Source organism: Salmo salar, chromosome 16, assembly GCF_965601325.2.
Source record: "Salmo salar chromosome 16, fSalSal1, whole genome shotgun sequence".
Taxonomy (NCBI): domain Eukaryota; kingdom Metazoa; phylum Chordata; class Actinopteri; order Salmoniformes; family Salmonidae; genus Salmo; species Salmo salar.
In genome coordinates this window covers 12,506,493-12,521,179 of record NC_138306.1, presented here as the reverse complement: position 1 = coordinate 12,521,179, position 14,687 = coordinate 12,506,493, and the positions used below count along the sequence as shown (strand labels likewise).

At 41.9% G+C, this 14,687-nt stretch overlaps 1 pseudogene; it reads right to left on the bottom strand.

Annotated features, from left to right (window-relative positions):
- Nucleotides 1-13,682: 13,682 nt before the first annotated feature.
- Nucleotides 13,683-14,395, bottom strand: LOC123727803 (DNA sliding clamp PCNA pseudogene; annotated as a pseudogene).
- Between the last annotated feature and the right edge of the window lie 292 nt (nt 14,396-14,687).

Here is a 14,687-nt window from a genome sequence, read left to right as displayed (position 1 = left end):
TATATGCCAAAGTACAGAACTGCTGTAAACCTGTGATAAGAACCTATGACATTATTGTGTGAGAAAACCCAATAAAATAGATATCATAAGTAGTGTGGTTTTATTTAAACTATCAATTTGGCCTTTTTTAGCTCAATTAACATAGAAAAATACCCTCTGTATTATTCCAAACAATCGTTTGAATGCAACAGTGTGTTAGTGACGTCTCTATCCGCTATGACAAGCTGTTGAGAAAATATTTCACTCTGTACAGATCTAGGTTGAAGACCAACATCAAAATAAAAGTGAACCAAAAAGGTGTCCATCTGAGGTCAAAGCCCCAGTAGATTTCCCTAATAGATGCATACATGCATACATGAAAGATTTCAGACTATGCCAATGAGCCACCATATTCAACAGAAGAAGCCTAAGACCATTAAAACAAAGTGAAAAACAACGTGACAGAAACAGCAAAACAACCTGCCGTGCTCCAGTGGAGTCTATTCGCAGAGAGCGAGAGAGTCTCTTGTCAAAGTGAAAAGTCATTGTTTTAAAATGAACTTCCCTGGGTGAATGATCCCTCCACGCACGCACGCACGCACACACACACACAGTACTAGCCCCATCCAGGGCCATGAACCTCTTTCTTAATCAAATGTACATTTACTAGTTGCTTGGCCAGAGACATCTGCTCCATGCAATCAGTCAATATTGTGGATGACTTCAAAGCGGCCAGTTCATTAGCTGTGTCAGCTTTACAACCAGAAGGTGACGGTCTGAAAGTGAGCAATGCAATGTGGGACAATGGCGGGCTCATTAAGCAGTGATTTATCATGAGGGGACGGCCTGTTTAACCTTTGGCCAGCACTAACCTCCTTCCCCTCTCAAAGGCCCTATTGTCAACCCCAGGGGTCTCTGACTGTGTGAAAAGGGACAAGATGATCTAGTTAAAGTCAAATTAATTTCTTTAAGATCACTATAAATGCAAAGCTTTCCCCGGGGAAGACAGCGGTGGTAACATGTGGAGTGTGCAAAGCTTGCCCACTTAGTCGCTTTTATATGGAAACACTTTTACCGTGGTTGCTGACTGTCACAATAACAGACCAACACACATTCGCTTTTCTCCCTTTTTTTTCAATTTTTGTAGTTAGGTTTGTTTTGTTTATTTGCTTACTCTGTCGTTCTATTCAATTCAAATTGAATTTGGTATCATTAGAAAAGTCCAAGCACTTTTCTACATGTTCAGTTGTTGAGTTGTTACGTTGTGAACTCTTATGTTGCGAGTTCCCACATATATCAGAACTGCAAAAAGAGAATGATATCTGTGTAAATATTTATAATATACACACAAGTATTACAGATACGACCTGTCAGTAAGTTTGCATTTGTTTTCAAATGCTACACAAAGGAGATATTGAACAATGTTCATGTGTGGACTTCTGCACAGCTCAGTGGCTGAACCCATTAGTCAGAGTAAATCTGAGAAGTCAGAGTGGATAATGTATCGCCCGTGGTTTGTAAACTGTTTTGTTAACAATGCATTGTATAGAAATGAAAAAAAGGGTCAGAGCGTTGAAATGTGAACAGTCGGAGGGATGTAAAAAAGCACCCAGCAGCCTGTTTTTGGATGGTGCCTGACGACGCGCCCCTCCCGTCCGCACCGCCCCATTCTAACAAGGCTCTGCTTAGTCACACCACCTGCCTCCCTCATTCTTCAACCCCAGAGCTGGGCCTGTCAGGGGAGCAGACGGAGCCAACCCTCCAGGCCCCCAGGGACAGCACCAGACGGCCCCAGGATAACCAGGGCCACAAATTGAGTGATCAATACAGTTCCAATCACATGGTCCGCACGCGGCTTGGCCTGTTGTGTTGTTCGCTGAGGCAGAAGACATGATGGCCGCCACCAGTCAATGTCTTTTGTTCCAACCTGCTGCCGTGTCATTATGGGCCTTTTATCTGCTTATAACCAAACCTTTGTGCTGGTCTATGTGTGCTTGTGTGTGAGGACGCCTGGGGTAGGGAGGATGCAGGCAGGGGTTAATTAACCTACGTTCGGCACAAGTGACTTTAAGCGTCATCAGCATCAGAATTAAGCTGGTTAGAGTGTTGAAACTATGTCAACAGGCAATCTTTGAATCCCGACAAGGCACAAATGATGCCTTATGTAGCAAACAGACATGTTAGAAAACACCACTGACTCCATGGCCTTTAGATAGCACAACATAACCCAGATGACAGGATCTCCCACAACAGTTAGAGAAGCTTCTCACAGGTTAGCACATTTGTCTAATTCCATATCGGATCACTGTTGTGCTGTGTGACAGTAATGGCCAGCTAGCTAGCTATCCCCAGAAGAACACTAGAGATTAGAGGTAATGAGAAGCTCGATCCTTCACACACTGATCACCCATTAGCCCCTCACAACCCACCCAGACCCAGAGCACGTGCACACACACAACCCCCTCCCCTAATTGGCTCTGAAGGCTATCTTACCACTGTCACACACAGAGGAGAACTGGTGGTGACAACTGATCTGATTCCCACTGATCTGATTCCCACTGATCTGATTCCAACCACTTGATTAACACAGCTCTGTTGTGATATTGTGTGTGTGTGTGTGTGTGTGTGTGTGTGTGTGTGTGTGTGTGTGTGTGTGTGTGTGTGTGTGTGTGTGTGTGTGTGTGTGTGTGTGTGTGTGTGTGTGTGATACAATATTGAATTAGCACCACGTGTAATCAGATCATTTACATGCTGGATAATATTTTTCACACAAGGGAAATGTCAGCCTTAATAGCCTAATAGTAAAACTTAACAACTTTGACAAGGAAAACTGTAGCCTACATCTTTGAAATATGATGATTTTGAGTTATAACTTGCTGAAATGTATTTGCAAAAAATATTACGACTTGAAACACGTTGTTCCTTTGAATCATTTGAGTTACGCTATGCGATATTTCCACTAGCTTTCACATTCAAATACCACACAATCAAATAGATTCTGCAAGAGGGAGAGCCTTTCGATAATGCCTTTCTTTATATGCTGAATTTGAACCATTTCAATCTTCTTTGAAGTAGATTTTGGCACATTTGATGCAGAGATTTAGAAGCAGAGAATTAATAAAAATAAGAAAGGGGCTTTGGAGGTGTTTATAGATTTCAATTATCTCTCATTGTAGAGAGCAGCAGAATGTGTGGTCTGATTGGGTCGCCACCTCAAGTATCACTTGAAATGTACACAGCAATTTTTCCCTTTTTCACCACACTACTAGTCCGCCATGCTAAATCTTCAAGGCATTTGCTTTGTAGGGGGATCTGCTTAGCTTGGTGAATATACAGAGGTTCTCAGGGCTAAGGTCTGGTGACAAAAAAAGCCCCTCCCCCGAACACAACACTTACAAAGTAGCAGTGCCAAAAGCGGGAGCAAAATTGCCAAACTAGGCCTGCTGACCGCTGAGCAAACAGACTCAACGTAATGGATCGGCCATCTTCTCCACCCCTCCAATTACCCTGATCCCGTGTAGAGAATATGGCTGCCTTGGTTCACACCCAAACTCATTCTGTTAATCCCTTACATACATATCAACCTCACATTCCCTAACATTACTCTATTACACTGTTCCACAGCCACCCAGGTAGCGGGAGTGGAGGAATAGAGAACGCTAGCTGTGAAAACCTGCCTTCTTCAGGTTTAAATAATATAATGAGGAATATGCAAATGCTGTGGGAGCTTATGGGATTACTAGTTGTTGGACAGTGGTCTTCACCACAGTGATGGTGCACTAATACAGGTGTTAGTAAACTGGCATTAGGGGCCTGGCTAATGCTGCTCCATTCACTCTGGGATTGTTCCCTCGGTATTGACATTTGTAGCTCTGTTGCCCCCCTGGTAGGGAGCCTGGTTTGGGCTATTGTGGGTCTGCTGTTACCCAAACTGACACTGGGCTTCCACACCAACTGTGGGTCTGTGGACCCAGTTCTAGACACAACTTGTGAGCCGTCTTTGGGCTAAACATGGTTTTCCATGAGTGACCCGTTTGTTTGCTAACAGGACTACCCTATGAAAGTCTACTTATTGTTCCTGTGGGGAAATCCATGTGTTGTTGCTTAAAGCTGACAGGCGTCTGTGCAGTCTACTTTACCAAAGGATATTTATTCTATTATATGCTATTTCATCAAATTACATCCAGAGCTGGGGGAAAATGTGTCACAGTAGTACAACACATGCAATAAAAATGTATCACTTTAGCTGAAAACAAATGCGCTAGACATAGACAATCTTTTATTAACTGTTTTGTGTACAACTTGGGGACTTAAAAAGGGCCATTTCACTGATCCAGACCTGTAACAATAGAATCATTTACGTGGCTAATGGTGAGAAAAATCAAACAGACATATTGCCTAAGAGGATTTGAAGAGTTAGTGAGGTCCATACCAATTGGAAGATTTATCATATTCTCTGGCCTGGGAAAATCATGGGCATTGTTTTGTAAGATATTTGAAGGGTTTGTAGGATGTTGCCCAGGGCAGTTAATTCATTGTACTTTTCTCTCTGTGTTGGACTACGGCGATACTATTTATGTGCCTCAAGCTCTACACTGAAGGCTCTTGACTCTGTGTATCATGCAGCCCTTCATTGTGTCACCAACCAGAGACGTCTAACTCTACAGTGATCTCTACAGTGACCTCTACAGTGACCTCTACAGTGACCACTACAGTGATCTCTACAGTGATCTCTACAGTGATCCCTACAGTGATCTCTACAGTGATCCCTACAGTGATCCCTACAGTGCTGTCGGGTGGACATCACTAGCAACATGCAGGCTCAAACACTGGTACATTTGTTATTTATAAGACCATTTTAGGAAAAGAGACATTTAATTTATCCTATCTTGTAGCTAAAAAATGAAAATGCATACAAGCTCAGATCTCAATCTCGGTTTATGCTAAGAGTCCCGAAAATTAGAACCGAGCATGGAAAAAGGGCCTTTCGTTACTCAGTCGCCTGGTCCTGGAGGAGTTCAAATGACAAATAGATTAACAGGTTGTTGAGACATGTAGTTCATCTCAAAAGGCAGACTACATTATGAGAGGCTTCAGTGACGGTCAGTGTGCACCACAGTCAGTGTGCACCACAGTGTTTCACGGCAGCCAGTGTGCACAGCAGACAAGGCATCTCAACAGAAGCAGAACTGTTTTTATTTCAATTGTAGCATCAACAGTCTGAACTTGTCCTGCCACTATCCCTCAATTAGATGTATTTTTCCCCCCATCCCAATGGGATGCTTGAATTAGACTAAAGACCATACCATTGGAGAGGAAATGGAGACTCCTACAGTTGCTTTAGACAGAGGAAGCAGCCAGCTGGAGAGGAGCATATTCATTTGACATATTAATTAAGCCAACAACAGTAGCGGTACCTGATGATTCTCCATTCAGGATGAGCTATAGACTAATCAGTTTTCTCATAGCATTACTGTATTGTTCTGCTTTGATTCGTATTAATTGAAATTTGTGAAAGTTTACCTTAGCCAAAGCCCATGTTAGCTAACTCTTACATAAAACAAAAACTGGTCAAATTTGCAGTTTAACATGTGAAATCGCATTTTTGAATAGTTTGACAGCCCCAATTGACATTAAAATGTGAAAGTGTAGCGCAATTTTTCATGTTAAATAGCTGATTTCACATGTTGAGCTTAAATTTCACATGTGAAACCATATTTTTACATTTAGAGTTCACAGCTTTCACATGTGAAAAGAAAACATTCACCTGACGTGAATTGCTGTTGCACATTTGAAAATCAATCTCATGTGAAAATCAAATTTGCAGTTTCACATGTAAGAAAACACCACATGTGAAAATGTTACGTGGAATTTTTATTTAACTAGGCAAGTCAATTTTCAATGACAGCCTAGGAACAGTGGGTTAACTGCCTTGTTCAGGGGCAGAACAACAGATTTGTACCTTGTCAGCTCAGGGACTTGATCTTGCAACCTTGTGGTTACTAGTCCAACGCTCTAAACACTAGGCTACGCTGCTGCCCCATTGCAACTGCATTTTCACATGTAAAAACAATCACATGTAAAAATCACATTTGCAGTTTCACATGTAAGAAAACTCCACATTTTAATCTCTCACTTTCACATGTGGAATTTCAAATTCACGTGAAAACCATTTACATGTGAAAATCTATTTTGCAGTTTTTGCAAAATGTAACTTTCACATGTGGAAATTCACGTGGTGGTGAAAGTGTTATTCTCCTCACATGTGAAAAGGTGGTGTTAACATGTTGCAGTAGCAATGTTTCCACATGTGGAATAGCAAATGATGTAATGCCATTCTGTAAAAAGGTAACTTTTTACAGAATGGCATAATAATTAAAGTGTGTTAAAAATAATTATTTGTTATTTCTGAGCCATCCATTTGGAGTGTTAATCCTGCAGGCACACACACCTCTCTTCTTCATGCATTGGTACCTGAGCATAATAATTAAAGTGTGTTAAAAATAATGATTTGTTATTTCTGAGCCATCAATTTGGAGTGTTAATCCTGCAGGCACACACCTCTCTTCTTCATGCATTGGTACCATTGGAAGAAGCCCAGTGAAAAGTACAGAGAAGCTAGCTCACCTTGTCTCCTTATTTATCCTGTTTAACATGTTAAAATGTGTAATTTAAAGCTAAAAGCAACAATCCCGACGTCAAAACAAGTTGACTTTGAGGTTAAAGTGGGTTTATCAATTTATCTGATTTTGCTAACCGTTACTTTGGACAAAATCAAGACGTCAATATTCTTGTAATGCTTTTTGTATGAAAAATCTGAAATTACAGCTCATTTTGAGCAAATTATGAATTTGCGATTCACTGTGATTAATCACAGCAAATCCTGCGATAAACTCAATTACATTTTTGAATAGTTTGACAGCCCCAATTGACATTAAAATGTGAAAGTGTAGCGGACATGAGTCGGTGATGGTTGCTCATGGTCGTGTGATGAGGTAGCCCCGCCTACGATATCAAAGTAAGTGTTGGCCCTCTCGGTCGAATGGTCAAGCCGTTAGCATCTCCCATAGGGACCAGGGTTCTAATCCCGTCGGTTATGAAAACACATGTGAAGTGTCATGTGAAAAATCCATTTGACACTTCACATGTGTCCCAAAACCACGTGTCTGACTCACATTATTATTTATTTATTAACCTTTATTTAACCAGGAAAGGCTCATTGAGATTTAAAATCTCTTTTTCAAGAGCGTCCTGGCCAAGATAGGCAGCGCCAAGTCATTACAAAAATTAGACAAACAACATAAAAAACTACAAGTAATCTAGTAAAAACCATAGAATTAACAAAGAATATAACAAAATCAAAAACAGCATGTTTGTTTACATATGAAATGTCACACATACAATACCAGTCAAAAGTTTGAAAACACCTACTCATTCTAGGGTTTTTCTTTATTTTTACTATTTTCTACATTGTAGAATAATAGAGAAGACATCAAAACTATGAAATAACACATATGGAATCATGTAGTAACCAAAAAAGTGTTAAACAAATCAAAATATATACTATATTTGAGATTCTTCAAAGTAGCCACCCTTTGCCTTGATGACAGCTGTGACCGTTGGCATTCTCTTGGCATTCTCTCAACCAGCTTCATGAGGTAGTCACCTGGAAGGCATTTAAATGAACAGGTGTGCCTTGTTTAAAGTTAAATTCCACAAATTATTTCCTTCTTAATGTGTTTGAGCCAATCAGTTGTGTGGTGACAAGGTAGGGGTGGTATACAGAAGATAGGGCTATTTGGTAAAAGACCAAGTCCATATTATGGCAAGAACAGCTTAAATAAGCGAAGAGAAACGACAGTCCATCATTACTTTTAGACATGAAGGTCAGTCAATCCGGAAAATGTCAAGAACTTTGAAAGTTTCTTCAAGTGCAGTCACAAAAGCCATCAAGAGCTATGATGGAACTGGCTCTCATGAGGACCGCCACAGGAAAGGAAGACCCAGAGTTACCTCTGCTGCAGAGGATAAGTTCATTAGAATTAATTGCAGCCCAAATAAATGCTTCACAGAGTTCAAGTAACAGACACATCTCAACATCAACTGTTCAGAAGAGACTGCGTGAATCAGGCCTTCATGGTTGAATTGCTGCAAATAAACCACTACTAAAGGACACCAATAATAAGAAGAGACTTGGTTGGGCCAAGTAACACGAGCAATAGACATAAGAACGGTGGAAATCTGTCCTTTGGTCTGATGAGTCCAAATGTAAGATTTTTGGTTCCAACCGCCGTGTCTTTGTGAGACACAGAGTAGGTGAACGGATGATCTCCGCATGTGTGGTTCCCAACGTGATGCATGGAGGAGGAGGTGTGATGGTGTGGGGGTGCTTTGCTGGTGACAATGTCAGTGATTTATTTAGAATTCAAAGCACACTTAACCAGCATGGCTATCACAACATTCTGCAGCAATACACCATCCCATCTGGTTTGAGCTTAGTGGGACTATCATTTATTTTTCCAACAGGACAATGACCCAACACACTTTCAGGCTGTGTAAAGGCTATTTGACCAAGAAGGAGAGTGATGGACTGATGCATCAGATGATCTGGCCTCCACAGTTACCCGACCTAAACCCAATTGAGATGATTTGGGATGAGTTGGATGACAGAGTGAAGGAAAAGCAGCCAACAAGTGCTCAGCATATGTGGGAACTCCTTCAAGACTGTTGGGAAAAAATTATAGGTGAAGCTGGTTGAGAGAATCCCATGAGTGTATAAAGATGTCATCAAGGCAAAGGGTGGCTACTTTGAAGAACCTCAAATATAAAATATATAATGTAAATGTATGTTGATTTGCTTAACCCTTTTTTGGTTATTACATGATTCCATATGTGTTATTTCATAGTTTTGATGTCTTCAGTATTATTCTATATAAAATATAAAAAATAACCCTTGAATGAGTAGGTGTGTCCAAACTGGCATTGTACAGTCGTGGCCAAAAGTTTTGAGAATGACACAAATATTAATTTACACAAAGTTTGCTGCTTCGGTGTCTTTAGATATTTTTGTCAGATGTTACTATGGAATACTAAATTATAATTACAAGCATTTCATAAGTGTCAAAGGCTTTTATTGACAATTACATGAAGTTGATGCAAAGAGTCAATATTTGCAGTGTTGACCCTTCTTTTTCAAAACCTCTGCAATTGCCCTGGCATGCTGTCAATTAACTTCTGGGCCACATCCTGACTGATGGCAGCACACTCTTGCATAATCAATACTTGGAGTTTGTCAGAATTTGTGGGTTTTTGTTTGTCCACCCGCCTCTTGAGGATTGACCACAAGTTCTCAATGGGATTAAGGTCTGGGGAGTTCCCTGTACCTTTTGCAGAATATCAGTCTGTCCCTGATGTTTTTCCTGGAGAGAAGTGGCTTCTTTGCTGCCCGTCTTGACACCAGGCCGTCCTCCAAAAGTCTTCGCCTCACTCTGCGTGCAGATGCACTCACACCTGCCTGCTGCCATTCCTGAGCAAGCTCTGTACTGGTGGTGCCCCGATCCCGCAGCTGAATCAACTTTAGGAGACGGCCCTGGCGCTTGCTGGACTTTCTTGGGAGCCCTGAAGCCTTCTTCACAACAATTGAACCGCTCTCCTTGAAGTTCTTGATGATCTGATAAATGGTTGATTTAGGTGCAATCTTACTTGCAGCAATATACTTGCCTGTGAAGCCCTTTTTGTGCAAAGCCATTATGACGGCACGTGTTTCCTTGCAGGTAACCATGATTGATAGAGGAAGAACAATGATTCCAAGCACCACCCTCCTTTTGAAACTTCCAGTCTGTTATTAGAACTCAATCAGCATGACAGAGTGATCTCCAGCCTTGTCCTCGTCAACACTCACACCTGTGTTAACAAGAGAATCACTGACATGATGTCAGCTGATCCTTTTGTGGCAGGACTGAAATGCAGTGGAAATGTTTTGGGGGGATTCAATTCATTTGCATGGCAAAGAGGGACTTTGCAATTAATTGCAATTCATCTGATCACTCTTCATAACATTCTGGAGTATATGCAAATTGCCATCATGCAAACTGAGGCAGTAGACTTTGTGAAAATTAATATTTGTGTCATTCTCAAAACTTTTGGCCACGACTGTATGTCCGAAAACCATGTGTCTGTATTTTTTTTAATACACAATATTTTTAACATGATTTGTTCACGTGTTTTTTTTCTTCACATGTGTCCGAAAACCACATGTGGTTTTTCATGTTTCTTTTCACATGTGGTTTTTCATGTGGGTTCTTTGTAAGGGAAGTGTAAGAAAGGAAGAAATGCTTGTATGTGTTCAAACTAGTGAGTGCATTTATTTTCTTACATTTTTTTTCTTAATGTGTACAAGTTGCTTGTCTGTTCATTTCAACAAGTGTTCTTTTTGTATGTAAAATGTTTGATTCTGGAATAAAAAAAAACTAGTGAGTGGATGCTATCTGAGTTGTAACATGTTTGTTCTCAGAAAATCAACGGCAGGTGAGTTTTAGCGTATTTATGAATGTGTCTTTGTGGATAACACATTAATGTATGACACCATGCAGATAAACTCACCATCCACCTGGTCCAGTGAGCAATGAACGGCAATGAATCAACATGAGCAACTGACACAAACCCAACAACAGCTTGTTCCCTACTGCTCACTACAATTACTTCCCACTGACAAGAACAATACCACAACATTTCCCTTTCATGAGCATGCAATTAGTGACTGGCTGGTCAAAAGACTCAGATCCAAGGCTCATTACATACTGTCAGCTTCCTACTGTGTATGGGGTGGCAGGTAGCCTAGTGGTTAGAGTGTTGGACTAGTAATTGGAAGGTTGCAAAATAGAATCCACGAGCTAACAAGGTAAAAATCTGTTGTTCTGCCACTGAACAAGGCAGTTAACCCACGGTTCCTAAGCTGTCATTGAAAATAAGAATTTGTTCTTAACTGACTTGCTGAGTTAAATAAAGGTAAAAAGATGTGGCCAATGGGAGAGCTGAATTCCGACTGTTGCATTGATTCTTACTGTATTTTTTTCTCAGAGTCAATTATCTTCATGTTATTAGTAGACTAATGGTCTAAGGTAATTAGTGGTCTATCCAATATCAGGATTCACTCCATAAATACAATTTTTGTTTTATTTTCAACCTAAGTATTTACCACAATCTCATGAAAATGCTGATTATTGTCATTTCAATGTCCAAATACTCAAGCAACAATGTTAAGCACGCCCTCTGCTGATAGAATCGAGAAAGGCCATTTTGGAAACAGAATACTGAAGTCAGGGTTAGAGCTGAAGAGGGTTAGAGTAGCCTAGAAAGAGAGCCGGTGACACAACTTGCACGTTTGGATGTTAACAAGGCGACACTCCATCTTAACTCCTCCTCCAAATGTACTGGATTGGTTGAACAGTGCAGAAGAGAGCCTCCCCTGGCAGTTGTTTTTATTCTTGTTAAAACCAGTATGTAGGGGATCTAGTTTCAGGCGTTTCTTTTACGCCTGCTACGTTAGGTTAGGGTTAAAGTTAGGGCTGGATCTAAGGTTTGGGTTAGGTTTGTGGTTGAAGTTAGTGTTAGGGCTGAACTAATCTCTCGTGGACAGACTACGTAAATATAGTGCTTTCGGAAAGTATTCAGACCCCTTGAATTTTTCTTATAAAATTAAAAGCCTAAGTATTCAGATACTTTGCTATGAGACTCGAAATTGAGCTCAGGTGCATCCTGTTTCCATTGATCATCCTTGAGATGTTTCTACAACCTGATAGGAGTTCACTTCTGATAAATTCGATTGATTGGACATGAGTCGGAAAGGCACACACCTGTCTATATAAGGTCCCACAGTTGACAGTGCATGTTAGAGCAAAAAACAAGCCATGAAGTCGAAGGAATTATCCGTAGAGCTCCGAGACAGGATTATGTCGAGGCACAGATCTGGGGAAGGGTACCAAAACATTTCTGCAACACTGAAGTTCCCCAAGAACACAGCGGCCTCCATCATTCTTAAATTGAAAATGTTTTGAACCACCAAGACTCTTCCTAGAGCTGGCTACCGGCCAAACTGAGCAATCTGGGGAGAAAGGCCTTGGTTAGGGAGGTGACCAAGAACCAGATGGACACTCCGACAGAGCTCCAGAGTTCCTCTGTGGAGATGGGAGAACCTTCCAGAAGGACAAGCATCTCTGCAGCACTCCACCAATCAGGCCTTTATGGTAGAGTGGCCAGACGGAAGCACCTCCTCAGTAAAAGGCACATGACAGCCCGCTTGGAGTTTGCCAAAAGGCACCTAAAGACTCTCAGACCATGAGAAACAAGATTCTCTTGTCTGATGAAAGCAAGATTGAACTCTTTGGCGAAGCATCACGTCAGGAAGAAACCTGGCAACATCCCTACGGTGAAGCATGGGGGTGGCAGAATCATACTGTGGGGATGTTTTTCAGCAGCAGGGACTGGGAGACTAGTCAGGATGGAGGAAAAATGAACGGATAAAAGTATAGAGCTATCCTTGATAAAACCCACTCCAGAGCGCGCAAGACTGCAGACTGGGGCGAAGGTTCACCTTCCAACAGGACAACGACCCTAAGCACACAGCCAAGACTACACAGCAGTGGCTTCGGGACAAGTCTCTGAATGTCCATGAGTGGCCCAGACAGAGCCCGGACTTAAACCAATTGAACATCTCTGGAGAGACCTGAAAATAGATGTGCAGCAACACTCCCCATCCAGCCTGACAGAGCTTGAGAGGATCTGCAGAGAACAATGGGAGAAACTCTCCAAATACAGGTGTGCCAAGCTTGTAGCGTCATACCCATGAAGACTCGATGGTGTAATCGCTGCCAATGGTGCTTTAACAAAGTACTGAGTAAAGGGCCTGAATACTTACGTAAATGGGATATTTCAGTTTTTAAAAAATATATACATTTGGGGAAAAAAACAAAAGAAAGACCTGTATTTGCTTTGTCATTATGGGGTAATGTGTGTAGATTGATAACGGAATTAATTTTTTTAGTCAAGAGGTCTGAATACTTTCCGAAGGCACTGTAAATGGTACCGTAGATATGTCATGATACCACCGGATGCGTGAGATAATGAGTAGCATTAGTTCTGGTGCTTTGGACAAATTAGGATTTTGCATCTTTCAAATTTCAGAAATTTCATCACTGCTTTACAGGCATTCGGTCTGTCATGAGCTTCTCCTCATGAACATGGGAGATGGCTCTAAATATTCAGAGAAAGATGCCAGTTGTTATCACATCCACGTTATGAAAACTGTAAATATTCAAACTTCAGTAATAATTCAAGTTATACTGGCCTTGTCACGACAGTGACGGATGGTGGCGCCCCTCGTCGCCGGCCTACTAGCTACCATCGATCCCTTTTTGTTTCACTTTCGTTTGGTTAGGTCTAGGTAGGCACGCACCTGTTTTGGGTTAGTCATTAGTAAGGGGGGGTTATTTAGGTTAGCGTAGGATGTATGTGGTTGTACGTGATTGTGTTGCTTGTCCGGGTTTTGTGTGTTCGTAAAGAACGTGTATTGAGTTTTTTCCTTCTGCCAGTGGTTTCTTTTATTTGTGTACACCACCGCAGAATCGTTCAGGGCTGCGCCCCTATACCTTGTCGACCACGTACAGTGCTTCAAATAAAGAAGTGTGGTCACGAACTCTCTCTGTCTCCTGCGCCTGACTCTACCTCTCCTGTTGTTCCTCGAGCCAGCCCGTGACAGAAAACTTAACTCCATCCTTTGCACAAGAGATCATGACGGCGTCACCAATCTGAGAAAGGTCACGGCAGATACGTGCAAACTCCCCTGATGGCATCCTCACCACACAGCTGTACTCCTGCTCTGGGATTCCCAACTGTTCTACATCAAGATCCATCAGCTTCATCTCATAGTCAGACACCTTTTCCTGGTTGAGTGTCTCAAAGACCAGGGCGAGTGTGTCTGCGTTGTCTTCTGCTCTGAGAGTGATGATGTCCTCATTCCCAGCACACTTCAGAGTCTTTGACATACTGCTAAGATTGACCCCCATGGTGACGTTGCGGTCGCAGCGGTAAGAGTCGAACCCGTCGCTGCGGAGGGTAAGCTGGACTAGGGAGACGTGGGACGAATCCATACTCTGGAGAGAAATACCCGACGAGCTCACGTCCCAACAGGCCTCTGTGATCAGGTCCTTCAGAGCCTCCAAAACTTTCTTCAGGATGGATCCCTGTACCAAGCGAGCCTCAAACATGGTGGAATCTGTGTTTGGTTCAAGTAGAACTAAGAAAATATTTACTGAGACGTCTTTAGGTCTAAATGTTACTAGCTTGGTTACAAAAGAGCTCCTATTCTCGCTTCACAAAATGCGACACAAGTTCTCTTCTCTTTCTGGACGGGAAATGGTTTGTTGGTCGACGGTTTCCTCCATGGACATGGCTGGCGCTGAAGCTCCTGCTGACTCCATTTAGTTTGGGTACGTGATTTCTGTCACGGGCTGGCTCGAGGAACAACAGGAGAGGTAGAGTCAGGCGCAGGAGACAGAGAGAGTTCGTGACCACACTTCTTTATTTGAAGCACTGTACGTGGTCGACAAGGTATAGGGGCGCAGCCCTGAACGATTCTGCGGTGGTGTACACAAATAAAAGAAACCACTGGCAGAAGGAAAAAACTCAATACACGTTCTTTACGAACACAC